Genomic DNA, 13,655 nt, shown 5'->3' with positions numbered 1-13,655 from the left:
GAATTGGTCCACTCACACTGACAGTGTCGTGAAGAAGGCGCAGCAGCGCCTATTCAACCTCAGGAGGCTGAAAAAATTCGGCTTGTCACCAAAAGCACTCACAAACTTCTACAGATGCACAATCGAGAGCATCCTGGCGGGCTGTATCACCGCCTGGTACGGCAACTGCTCCGCCCTCAACCGTAAGGCTCTCCAGAGGGTAGTGAGGACTGCACAACGCATCACCGGGGGCAAACTACCTGCCCTCCAGGACACCTACACCACCCGTTGTTACAGAAAGGCCATAAAGATCATCAAGGACATCAACCACCCGAACCACTGCCTGTTCACCCCGCTATCATCCAGAAGGCGAGGTCAGTACAGGTGCATCAAAGCTGGGACCGAGAGACTGAAAAACAGCTTCTATCTCAAGGCCATCAGACTGTTAAATAGCCACCACTAACATTGAGTGGCTGCTGCCAACACACTGTCATTGACACTGACCCAACTCCAGCCATTTTAATAATGGGAATTGATGGAAATGATGTGGATGTATATATATATATATATATATATATATATATATATATATATATATATATATATATATATATGTATATATATATATATATATATGTATATATATATATATATATATATATATCACTAGCCACTTTAAACAATGCTACCTTATATAATGTTACTTACCCTACATTATTCATCTCATATGCATATGTATATACTGTACTCTACAACATCGACTGCATCCTTATGTAACACATGTATCACTAGCCACTTTAACTATGCCACTTTGTTTACTTTGTCTACACACTCATCTCATATGTATATACTGTACTCGATACCATCTACTGTATGCTGCTCTGTACCATCACTCATTCATATATCCTTATGTACATGTTCCTTATCCCCTTACACTGTGTATAAGACAGTAGTTTTTTTTTGGAATTGTTAGTTAGATTACTTGTTGGTTATCACTGCATTGTCGGAACTAGAAGCACAAGCATTTCGCTACACTCGCATTAACATCTGCTAACCATGTGTATGTGACAAATAAAATTTGATTTGATTTGATTTGATTTGATGTTTAGGCCAGCAGAGAAGGCCTTGCTGGCCCTGACGGCCCACCACTACTTTAATGTGATTCAGTGAAATACTTTCTGTCTCTCTCCACTACTCAGTCCCTTTAATGTGATTCAGTGAAAGACTCTCTGGCTCTCTCCACTACTCAGTCCCTTTAATGTGATTCAGTGAAAAGACTCTCTGGCTCTCTACACTACTCAGTCCCTTTAATGTGATTCAGTGAAAGACTCTCTGGCTCTCTACACTCCTCTGTCTCTTTAATGTGATTCAGTGAAAGACTCTCTGTCTCTCTCCACTACTCAGTCCCTTTAATGTGATTCAGTGAAAGACTCTGGCTCTCTCCACTACTCAGTCCCTTTAATGTGATTCAGTGAAAGACTCTCTGGCTCTCTCCACTACTCAGTCCCTTTAATGTGATTCAGTGAAAGACTCTCTGGCTCTCTCCACTACTCAGTCCCTTTAATGTGATTCAGTGAAAGACTCTCTGGCTCTCTCCACTACTCAGTCCCTTTAATGTGATTCAGTGAAAGACTCTGGCTCTCTCCACTACTCAGTCTCTTTAATGTGATTCAGTGAAAGACTCTCTGTCTCTCTCCACTACTCAGTCCCTTTAATGTGATTCAGTGAAAGACTCTGGCTCTCTCCACTACTCAGTCTCTTTAATGTGATTCAGTGAGGTGACAATAATGTGGCCCGCATGCAAAACACCATCTCCAAGCCTGAAATCTGGATCTTTACTCCAAGAGCATTATGTAAAATACCCTCTCCAGCTCCTAATTCAGCTGTTAGCTCTTACGTTCTGCTGATAAGATGATGGCAGTGATGAAGGATGCTGATGGGGCCGATACTGAGAGTCTATTTCAATGTTCTAATTTTGTCATAAATCATCTCTTGGATCAGATAGCTATCTACTATGGTGCAGCAGCAGCAACAGGTCTTGACTCGTCTTCTCCATAGGTGACAATGGCCCTCTGTAGGTATCATCATGTCGGATAAGAAGCGATTGATTGCCGCATTATACTTAATTCTTTCTCCTGCTCTCTCTTTCTATCCCTCTCTATCTCTCAGTGTATGGTATGTCTCCTTTTGTCTCGTTCGCTTCCTGTCTCTCCATCTCTCTCTGTCTCCCTCTCCCTCTCTCAGAGTCTGATGAGTCATCCCTGCTTGATAGACAGACATACAGGCTGTTCTGTTCCCTGCGGTTCCATGAACACCATAAATGCAACAAAACATCGCCTGCCCCTGAATTCACCACGCACACCCTTACTCACTCAGAGAGAGAGACAGGGATGAGAGAGAGAAAGAGAAAGAGGAACAGAGAGAATGGGAATAAACAAGCATTTTCTCTGTGTGTGGCGTGATGTGGTGGGTGAGAGAGTCAGTGGGTGTTCTAAACTCTTCTCTTAGCAACAGAGAGATCGTGTTCTACCGACAGAACAGAACAAAACATGGCCAAGGTAACCCAGGCCTGGTAATTACCCACATAAACACGGGCGGCTATCTTTAACATCAGGAGACAGGAAACATCAGAGAGGGAAAAGAGACAGACAGAGAGAGAGAGACAAATCCAGTTGAATGATCGGCAAAATTTCTACCGTATAACAAAGTGCATTGGTTAGAATATCTCTCTGTATCTGTCACTGACCCATGGCATGTTGGATTGGGGAGGTAAGGGATACATTAACAGGTGGCATGTGTGTGTCACCTCAGTCCAGGTTGCATGTGGTTTTACATACATTTGCATCGTTTGACATCGAAGGATAATCCTGTAATACATACTGTAGACACAGAGTCAAGAATCAAGCCCCTCTTATTGCCTGTGTACTACGAAAAAAGACACAAAGAAGACTCACAATGTAATCTACATTAATCTAAAACATTTTAACATTTAAGAATTATTCCATGACGTTTGAATGAAATATTCATAAAGGCATCTTTGTAACGAAAGTTATATTCTTCTGCTGGGGCTTGGTGAAATGGAGAACTTCCTCAGACAGAGGATTCTGGGAAGTGTTGAGTTGGCGACTATTTCGTTAGAGAGTACAGATTGCATGTCGCTAGCTGTCCAACCCAACTCTCTATTTCTCTGCATCTCTCGCTCTGTATCTTTCTGTCTCTCTCTCTCTTTCTCTGTATCTCTCTCGCTCTGTATCTGTCTGTCTCTCTCTCTCTTTCTCTGTATCTCTCTCGCTCTGTATCTGTCTGTCTCTCTCTCTCTTTATCTCTCTTGCTCTGTATCTGTCTCTCTCTCTCTCTCTGTATCTCTCTCGCTCTGTATCTGTCTGTCTGTCTGTCTCTCTCTCTGTATCTGTCTGTCTGTCTGTCTGTCTGTCTGTCTGTCTGTCTGTCTGTCTGTCTGTCTGTCTGTCTGTCTGTCTGTCTGTCTGTCTGTCTGTCTGTCTGTCTGTCTGTCTGTCTGTCTGTCTCTCTCTCTCTCTCTCTCTCTCTCTCTCTCTCTCTTTCTCTGTATCTCTCTCGCTCTGTATCTGTCTGTCTGTCTGTCTGTCTGTCTGTCTGTCTGTCTGTCTGTCTGTCTGTCTGTCTGTCTGTCTGTCTGTCTGTCTGTCTGTCTGTCTGTCTGTCTGTCTGTCTGTCTGTCTGTCTGTCTGTCTGTCTGTCTGTCTGTCTCTCTCTCTCTCTCTCTCTCTCTCTCTCTCTCTCTCTCTCTCTCTCTCTCTCTCTTTCCCTGTATCTCTCTCGCTCTGTATCTGTCTGCCACTCTCTCTGTCTTTATCTCCCTTGCTCTGTATCTGTCTCTCTCTCTCTTTCCCTGTATCTCTCTCGCTCTGTATCTCTCTGTCTTTATCTCCCTTGCTCTATATCTGTCTCTCTATCTCTCTCTCTGATATGCAAAGCAAAAGTTTTTAGAAAAGTGATTCATGCCACTGCAAGTCAATGGTCCACAGCGGTTGCCTTTGTGCGAGTTCTGTTTCACATGTTCCTTACAGAGTTGACCAAACAAATGGAAAATGATTCATCCTTCATAGTGTATGTTATTGTTTGTATTTTGAAACTAAACTGAACAAAAATATAAATGCAACAATTTCAAAGTGTTTACTGAGTTACAGGTCATATAAGGAAATCAGACAATTGAAAAAATCATTATGTCCCTAATCTATGTATTTCACATGACTGGAAATACAGATATACTTCTGTTGGTCACAGATATCTTTTTAAAAATGTAGGGGCGTGGATCAGAAAACCAGTCAGTATCTGGTGTAACCAGAATTTGCCTCATGCAGCGCGACATCTCCTTCACATACAGTTGATCAGGCAGTTGATTGTGGACTGTGGAATGTTGTCCCACTGCTCTTCCCTGAGACGGTTTATAACAGCTGGTGCAGAAATTCTTCGGTTGCGCAAACCCACAGTTTCATCAGCTGTCCGTGTGGCTCATCTCAGACCATCCTGCAGGTGAAGAAGCCGGATGTGGAGGTCCTGGGCTGGTGTGGTTACACATGGTCTGTGGTTGTGAGGCCGATTGGACATACAGTACAGTAAGTTCTCTAAAATGACGTTGGAGGCGGCGTATGGTAGAGAAATGAACATTCAAGTCTCTGGCAACAGCTCTGGTGGACATTCCTGCAGTCAGAATGCCAATTGTATGCTCTCTCAAAACTTAAGACATCTGTGGCATTGTGTTGTGTGACCAAACTGCACATTTTAGTGTGGCCTTTTATTGTCTCCAGCACAAGGTGCATCTGTGTAATGACCACGCTCTCTATTCAACCTCTTGATATGCCACACCTGTCAGGTGAATGGATTATCTTGGCAAAGGAGAAATGCTCACTAACATGGATGTTAACAAATTTGAGAGAAATATGCTTTTTGTGTATATGGAACATTTCAGGGATCTTTTATTTCAGCTCATGAAACATTGGACCAACACTTTACATGTTGTGTTTATATTATTGTTCAATTTAGTTAAACTAGCCAGCTAGCCAGGCAGGCTAATTGAGGGTGCATGCACTTTCTCATCCTACTGTTACAAACAACAACAACAACTCCATTAAAAATTTAAAGTAGCAGCCTACCTCTTGGCTCTCGGCCGTTGTAGCCTACCCTTCTCCTTTAACTTTTAACTACCATGAATGTGAACATGTTACCATGAATGTGCACTTTCGTAGTTTTCTTACAGGAAAAGCCAGTGATGATGTTCATTGCTCTGCAAGATGACAATGTTAATCGAAACACGTGAAACTGATGGAAAACCCATCATCATCAATCAGCTGTGTTAATGCAGAACCACAACCTCCCCCCCTGACAAGTGCCAACCTCCATTGCGATTGAATTAGGTGAGGAATCCGTTTAGCATCTTCCTCCTGAAGTGGAAAACTGCAAGGTCACATCCTGGTTACACGCGCACTCACATACTTTCCTTGCTTCCTGGCTATAAGGAATTAATGTGACATGGCCTTGGAGGATTGGGAGAAGACAGGATCAGAGAGCAGCAATGCGATAAAGCCACCCAGACCAAAAAGCCCAGAGTGGAAGGGTAGAATTTCCACCCCGGGTGTCATTTAGCCAAGTCAAGAGGAGGCATGTGACTGGAAGTGTCACACTCTGACCATTATTTAAGTTGTTTGTTTCTATGTTTTGTTTGGTCAGGGTGTGATATGAGTGGGCATTCTATGGTGCATGTCGAGTTAGTCTGTTTCTATGTGTTTTGGCCTGATATGGTTCTCAATCAGCCAGCAGCAGCAGCAGCAAAGAACGCAGGACTCATGGACTTGGGAGGAGATTCTGGACGGCGAAGGACCCTGGGCACAGCCAGGGGAATATCGCCACCCCAAAGCAGAGCTGGAGGCAGCGAAAGCAGAGAGGCGCCGGTATGAGGAGGCAGCACGGCAGTGTGGCTGGAAGCCAGAGAGGCAGCCCCAAAAATTTAGTGGGGGGAGGCACACAGGGAGTGTGGCGAAGCCAGGTAGAAGACCTGCGCCAACTTCCTGTGCTTAGAGAGAGAGGAACTGGGCAGGCACCGTGTTATGCGGTGGAGCGCACTGTACATTCCAGCTCCTCGTATCGGCCGGGCTAGAGTGGGCATCGAGCCAGGTGCCATGAAGCCGGCTCAGCGCATCTGGTCTCCAGTGCGTCTCCTCGGGCTGGCATACTTTTTTTATTTAAAAATTATTATTTTTTACCTTTATTTAACTAGGCAAGTCAGTTAAGAACAAATTCTTATTTTCAATGACGGTCTAGGAACAGTGGGTTAACTGCCTGTTCAGGGGCAGAACGACAGAATTGTACCTTGTCAGCTCAGGGATTCGAACTTGCAACCTTTCGGTTACTAGTCAAACGCTCTAACCACTACGCACCAGCCTTATGCTTGGTGTCCCCGGTTTGCCAGCACAGCCCAGTGCGGGCTATTCCACCTCGCCGTACTGGCCTGGCTTTGGGGAGCATTCAACCAGGTAAGGTTGGGCAGGCTCGGTGCTCAAGATCTCCAGTGTGCCTTCACGGTCCGGTCTATCCGGTGCCACCTCTACGCACCAGCCGTCCAGTGGCAGCCAGAGTCTCCCATCTGTCCTGAGCTGCCAGAGTCTCCCGTCAGCCAGGAGCCGCCAGTCAGCCAGGAGCCGCCTGAGCCGCCAGCCAGGCAGGACCCGCCTGAGCCGTCAGCCAGCCAGGAGCAGCCAGAGCTGCCAGCCAGCCAGGAGCCGCCAGAGCCGTCAGCCAGCCAGGAGCCACCAGAGCCGTCAGCCAGCCAGGAGCCGCCAGAACCGTCAGCCAACCAGGAGCCGCCAGAGCCGTCAGTCAGCCAGGATCCGCCAGAGCTGCCAGCCAGCCAGGACCCGCCAGAGCCGCCAGCCAGCCAGGACCCGCCAGAGCCGTCAGCCAGCCAGGAGCCGCCAGAGCTGCCAGCCAGCCAGGAGCCGCCAGAGCCGTCAGCTAGCCAGGAGCCACAAGAGCCGTCAGCCAACCATGACCCGCCTGAGCCGTCAGCCAGCCAGGAGCCGCCAGAGCCGTCAGCCAGCCAGGAGCCGCCAGAGCCGTCAGCCAGCTAGGAGCCGCCAGAGCCGTCAGCCAGCCAGGAGCCACCAGAGCCGTCAGCCAGCCAGGAGCCACAAGAGCCGTCAGCCAGCCAGGAGCCGCCAGAGCCGTCAGCCAGCCAGGAGATGCCAGAGCCGTCAGCCAGCAAGGAGCCACCAGAGCCGTCAGCCAGCCAGGAGCCGCCAGAGCCGTCAGCCAGCCAGGACCCGCCTGAGCCGTCAGCCAGCCAGGAGCCGCCAGAGCCGTCAGCCAGCCAGGAGCCACCAGAGCCGTCAGCCAGCCAGGAGCCGCCAGAGCCGTCAGCCAGCCAGGAGATGCCAGAGCCGTCAGCCAGTCCGGCGCTGCTCCTCAGTCCGGAGCTGCCCCTGAGTCCGGAGCTGCCCCTCAGTCCAGAGGCGCTCCTCAGTCCAGTGGGGCCTTTAATTAGGGTCTTAGACCCAAGGTCAGAGGCGACGGTCGCCACTCTAAAGAGGCCCTTGAAGAGGGAAATGACTATGGTGGAGTGGGGTCCACGTCCTGTGCCAGAGCCGCCACCGCGGCCAGATGCCCACCCAGACCCTCCCCTATAGGTTTAGGTTTTGCGGCCGGAGTCCGCACCTTAGGGGGGGGTACTGTCACACTCTGACCATTATTTGAGTTGTTTGTTTCTATGTTTTGTTTGGTCAGGATGTGAGATGAGTGGGCATTCTATGTTGCATGTCTGTTTCTATGTGTTTTGGCCTGATATGGTTCTCAATCAGTGGCAGGTGTTTGTCGTTGTCTCTGATTGGGAACCATATTTAGGTAGCCTGTTTTGTATTGTGGTTTGTGGGTTATTGTCTATGTTATGTTGCTTGTTAGCACAGTGTTTCTTTAGCAGTCAAGTTCGTCTTGTTAGTTAGTTTGTTTGTTTTAGTGTTATTTCCGTCTTTTCATTAACCTCATAGTCCGTCCCATCCCGTATGCGGTCGCATTACTACAGCCTCAAGCTCATTACCATAACGCAACGTTGGCGATTTCTAAAAATCGCAAATGAAATGAAATAAAGTTATCTCATGTACCGCATTATTCTTCATTAAAAGTCATGAGTAACCTACACGCTGCATTTCGGTCTGACTCTCTTCAAACTACAGATGAAGTTCATTACAGAATCACCCACCACGATTCACAGACCGAGCAGCGTTCGAACTGGCAGGATCTGAAGGTGGACGTTATGGACAACAGAAGCAAGGATTATACGACGTGGGAAGAAATCGAAAGGTGGGCGGCCGACCCAGAGCGAGTGCAGGAGCCCGCCTGGGATTCCCTACAGCAATGCGAAGAAGGCTATACACGTATGGAATCGAGAAGGAAAGCATTGCTATACAGAGCGAAAACCGAAGGTAAAGGGGGAAAGCGCAGAGAGAGAGTGGCTGAGTCAGAGAATAGACCTGAGCCTACTCTCCCTGTTAATCGTGAAGAGCAGTTGCAATGGGAGAGACTGCATCATTTGGAGATTTGGACATGGGAGGAGGAATTAGACGGTCAAGGACCCTGGGAGCAGCCAGAGCTGCCAGCCAGCCAGGAGCCGCCAGAGCCGTCAGCCAGCCAGGAGCCACCAGAGCCGTCAGCCAGCCAGGAGCCGCCAGAACCGTCAGCCAACCAGGAGCCGCCAGAGCCGTCAGTCAGCCAGGATCCGCCAGAGCTGCCAGCCAGCCAGGACCCGCCAGAGCCGCCAGCCAGCCAGGACCCGCCAGAGCCGTCAGCCAGCCAGGAGCCGCCAGAGCTGCCAGCCAGCCAGGAGCCGCCAGAGCCGTCAGCTAGCCAGGAGCCACAAGAGCCGTCAGCCAACCATGACCCGCCTGAGCCGTCAGCCAGCCAGGAGCCGCCAGAGCCGTCAGCCAGCCAGGAGCCGCCAGAGCCGTCAGCCAGCTAGGAGCCGCCAGAGCCGTCAGCCAGCCAGGAGCCACCAGAGCCGTCAGCCAGCCAGGAGCCACAAGAGCCGTCAGCCAGCCAGGAGCCGCCAGAGCCGTCAGCCAGCCAGGAGATGCCAGAGCCGTCAGCCAGCAAGGAGCCACCAGAGCCGTCAGCCAGCCAGGAGCCGCCAGAGCCGTCAGCCAGCCAGGACCCGCCTGAGCCGTCAGCCAGCCAGGAGCCGCCAGAGCCGTCAGCCAGCCAGGAGCCACCAGAGCCGTCAGCCAGCCAGGAGCCGCCAGAGCCGTCAGCCAGCCAGGAGATGCCAGAGCCGCCAGCCAGTCCGGCGCTGCTCCTCAGTCCGGAGCTGCCCCTGAGTCCGGAGCTGCCCCTCAGTCCAGAGGCGCTCCTCAGTCCAGTGGGGCCTTTAATTAGGGTCTTAGACCCAAGGTCAGAGGCGACGGTCGCCACTCTAAAGAGGCCCTTGAAGAGGGAAATGACTATGGTGGAGTGGGGTCCACGTCCTGTGCCAGAGCCGCCATCGGCCAGATGCCCACCCAGACCCTCCCCTATAGGTTTAGGTTTTGCGGCCGGAGTCCGCACCTTAGGGGGGGGTACTGTCACACTCTGACCATTATTTGAGTTGTTTGTTTCTATGTTTTGTTTGGTCAGGATGTGAGATGAGTGGGCATTCTATGTTGCATGTCTGTTTCTATGTGTTTTGGCCTGATATGGTTCTCAATCAGTGGCAGGTGTTTGTCGTTGTCTCTGATTGGGAACCATATTTAGGTAGCCTGTTTTGTATTGTGGTTTGTGGGTTATTGTCTATGTTATGTTGCTTGTTAGCACAGTGTTTCTTTAGCAGTCAAGTTCGTCTTGTTAGTTAGTTCGTTTGTTTTAGTGTTATTTCCGTCTTTTCATTAACCTCATAGTCCGTCCCATCCCGTATGCGGTCGCATTACTACAGCCTCAAGCTCATTACCATAACGCAACGTTGGCGATTTCTAAAAATCGCAAATGAAATGAAATAAATATGCCTGCTCTCAAGCTTATCCTTTTCTTAACAATCCTGTCGTCTCAGATTTTCAAAATATGCTTTAGAACCAGAGAAAATCAATAATTTGTGTAAGAGTGGTGATAGCTAGCTTAGCATTTAGCGTTAGCATTTAGCACGCAACATATTCACAAAAACCAGCAAAGGGATCAAATAAAATAATTTACCTTTGAAGAACTTCAGATGTTTCAATGAGGAGACTCTCAGTTACATAGCAGATGTCCAGTTTTTCCTGAAAGATTCTTGTGTAGGACACATCGTTCCATTTTGTTACTATGCATTTGGCTACCGAAACTAACCGAAAATTCAGTCACCTACACGTCAAACTTTTTTCCGAATTAACTCCATAATATCGACTGAAACATGGAAATGTCACGCCTTGGTCATTGTATCTTGTGTTTTTGTTATATGTTTGGGTAGGCCAGGGTGTGACATGGGTTTATATGTTGTATTTCGTATTGGGGTTTGTATTAATTGGGAGTGTGTATTATTAGGGGTGTGTCTAGTTAGGCTTGGCTGCCTGAGGCGATTCCTAATTGGAGTCAGCTGATTCTCGTTGTCTCGGATTGGGAACCGTATTTAGGCAGCCTGAGTGTGCGTTGTATTTCGTGGGTGATTGTACCTGTCTTAGTGTTAGTCACCAGATAGGCTGTATTTGTTTCACTCGTTTGTTGTTTTCGTATTTTCAGTTATCTCATGTACCGCATTATTCTTCATTAAAAGTCATGAGTAACCTACACGCTGCATTTCGGTCTGACTCTCTTCAAACTACAGATGAAGTTCATTACAGAATCACCCACCACGATTCACAGACCGAGCAGCGTTCGAACTGGCAGGATCTGAAGGTGGACGTTATGGACAACAGAAGCAAGGATTATACGACGTGGGAAGAAATCGAAAGGTGGGCGGCCGACCCAGAGCGAGTGCAGGAGCCCGCCTGGGATTCCCTACAGCAATGCGAAGAAGGCTATACACGTATGGAATCGAGAAGGAAAGCATTGCTATACAGAGCGAAAACCGAAGGTAAAGGGGGAAAGCGCAGAGAGAGAGTGGCTGAGTCAGAGAATAGACCTGAGCCTACTCTCCCTGTTAATCGTGAAGAGCAGTTGCAATGGGAGAGACTGCATCATTTGGAGATTTGGACATGGGAGGAGGAATTAGACGGTCAAGGACCCTGGGAGCAGCCAGGAGAATATCGCCGTCCCAAGGAGGAAATAGAGGCAGCTAAAGCGGAGAGGCGCATGTATGAGGAGGCAGCACGGCGATGCGGTTGGAAACCGGAAAGTCACCCCAAAAACAATATTGGGGGGGGCTAAAAGGGAGAATAGTTATGCCAGGTAGGAAACCTGCGCAAACTCCCTGTGCTCACCGTTGGGCTAGAGAGACCGGGCAGGCACCGTGTTATGCTATGGAGCGCACGGTGTTTCCAGTGCGGGTGCAGAGCCAGCTGCGACACATACCAGCCCTTCCTATTGGCCGGGCTAGAGCGGGCATCGAGCCAGGTAAGCTTGGGCAGGCTCGGTGCTCAAGAGCTCCAGTGTGCCTGCACGGTCCGGTCTATCCAGAGCCACCTCTACACACCAGTCCTCCGGTAGCAGCTCCCCGCACCAGGCTTCCTGTGCGTGTCCTCGCGCCAGTACCACCAGTTCCAGCACCACGCACCAGGCCTCCAGTGCGCCTCGCCTGTTCAGCACAGCCGGTGCTTTTCTCCCCTCCTGCGCTGCCGGAGTCTCCCGCTTGTTTAGCGCAACCAGAGCTGTTCTCTTCTCCTGCACTATCGGAGTCTCCTGCCTGTTTAGCGCAGCCAGAGCCTTTCTCCTCTCTTGCGCTGCCGGAGTCTCCTGTCTGTCCAGCGCCACCAGTGCTACCAGTCGGCCCAGCGCGTCCAGTGCGCCTCGCCTGTTCAGCACAGCCAGTGCTTTTCTCCCCTCCTGTGCTATCGGAGTCTCCAGCCTGTTCAGCGCAGCCAGAGCCTTTCTCCTCTCCTGCGCTGCCGGAGTCTCCTGTCTGTCCAGCGCCACCAGTGCTACCAGTCGGCCCAGCGCGTCCAGTGCGCCTCGCCTGTTCAGCGCAACCAGAGCTTTTCTCCTCTCCTGCACTGTTGGAGTCTCCCGCCTGTTCAGCTCAGCCAGAGCCTTTCTCCTCTCCTGCACTGCCGGAGTCTCCTGTCTGCCCAGCGCCGCCAGTCGGCCCAGCATCACCAGTCTGCCAGGATCCGCCAGAAGTGCCAGTCTGCCAGGATCCGCCAGAAGTGCCAGTCTGCCAAGATCTTCTAGATCGGCCAGACAACCTGAATCATCCAGGTCCACCAGCCAGCCAGGATTTACCGGAGCCTACTACCTGTCTGAGCTTCCTCTCAGTACTGAGCTTCCTTTCAGTACTAGGCTTCCTCTCTGTACTGGGCTTCCTCTCAGTACCGGGCTTCCCCTCAGTACTGGGCTGCTTCGGTCCCGGGCTGCCCCTCTGTCCCGGGCTGCCCCTCTGTCCTGAGCTGCCCTGCTGTCCTGAGCTGCCCCTCTATCCTGAGTTGCCCCTCTATCCTGAGCTGCCCCTCTATCCCGAGCTGCCCCTCTGTCCCGAGCTGCCCCTCTGTCCCGAGCTGCCCCTCTGTCCCGAGCTGCCCCTCTGTCCCGAGCTGCCCCTCAGTTATGTGGGGATCAGGGTGAGGACTATTAGGCCATGGTCGGCGGAGAAGGTGGATTATCCTAGGACGTGAAGGGGAGGAACTAGGACATTTATGGAGTGGGGTCCACGTCCCGAGCCAGAACCGCCACCATGGACAGACGTCCACCCGGACCCTCCCTATGCTCTTGAGGTGCGTCCCGGAGTCCGCACCTTAGGGGGGGGGGGGGGTTCTGTCACGCCTTGGTCATTGTATCTTGTGTTTTTGTTATATGTTTGGGTAGGCCAGGGTGTGACATGGGTTTATATGTTGTATTTCGTATTGGGGTTTGTATTAATTGGGAGTGTGTATTATTAGGGGTGTGTCTAGTTAGGCTTGGCTGCCTGAGGCGATTCCTAATTGGAGTCAGCTGATTCTCGTTGTCTCGGATTGGGAACCGTATTTAGGCAGCCTGAGTGCGCGTTGTATTTCGTGGGTGATTGTACCTGTCTTAGTGTTAGTCACCAGATAGGCTGTATTTGTTTCACTCGTTTGTTGTTTTCGTATTTTCAGTTATCTCATGTATCGCATTATTCTTCATTAAAAGTCATGAGTAACCTACACACTGCATTTCGGTCTGACTCTCTTCAAACGACAGACGAAGTTCATTACAGGAAAACGTTGTTTGAATCAATCCTCAAGGTGTTTTGTCATATATCTCTTCATTGAAATGGCAGTCCTAGAAGCCTTCTTTGTTCTCTGATTCGGATGGAAAAATACTGGTAGCTGACTTTTGCGCACCAATTTTCCACGCAGACACCGTACGGGACACTTGGCAATTGTAGTCTCTTATGGTCAATCTTCCAATGATATGCCTACAAATACGTCACAATGCTGCAGACACCTTGGGGAAACGCTAGAAAGTGTCCCTTCATTCCTGTCGCATTCACAGCCATATAAGGCGATCATGGAAAACGTACCCTCAGAAATCCTGTTCATTTCCTGGTCGCTCAAATATCTTGTTTTTGCCTGTAGCTTTTGTTCTAAGGCACTCAC

Source organism: Oncorhynchus gorbuscha, linkage group LG14 (genome assembly GCF_021184085.1).
Source record: "Oncorhynchus gorbuscha isolate QuinsamMale2020 ecotype Even-year linkage group LG14, OgorEven_v1.0, whole genome shotgun sequence".
NCBI lineage: Eukaryota > Metazoa > Chordata > Actinopteri > Salmoniformes > Salmonidae > Oncorhynchus > Oncorhynchus gorbuscha.
Note: the sequence above shows the minus strand (reverse complement) of the source record.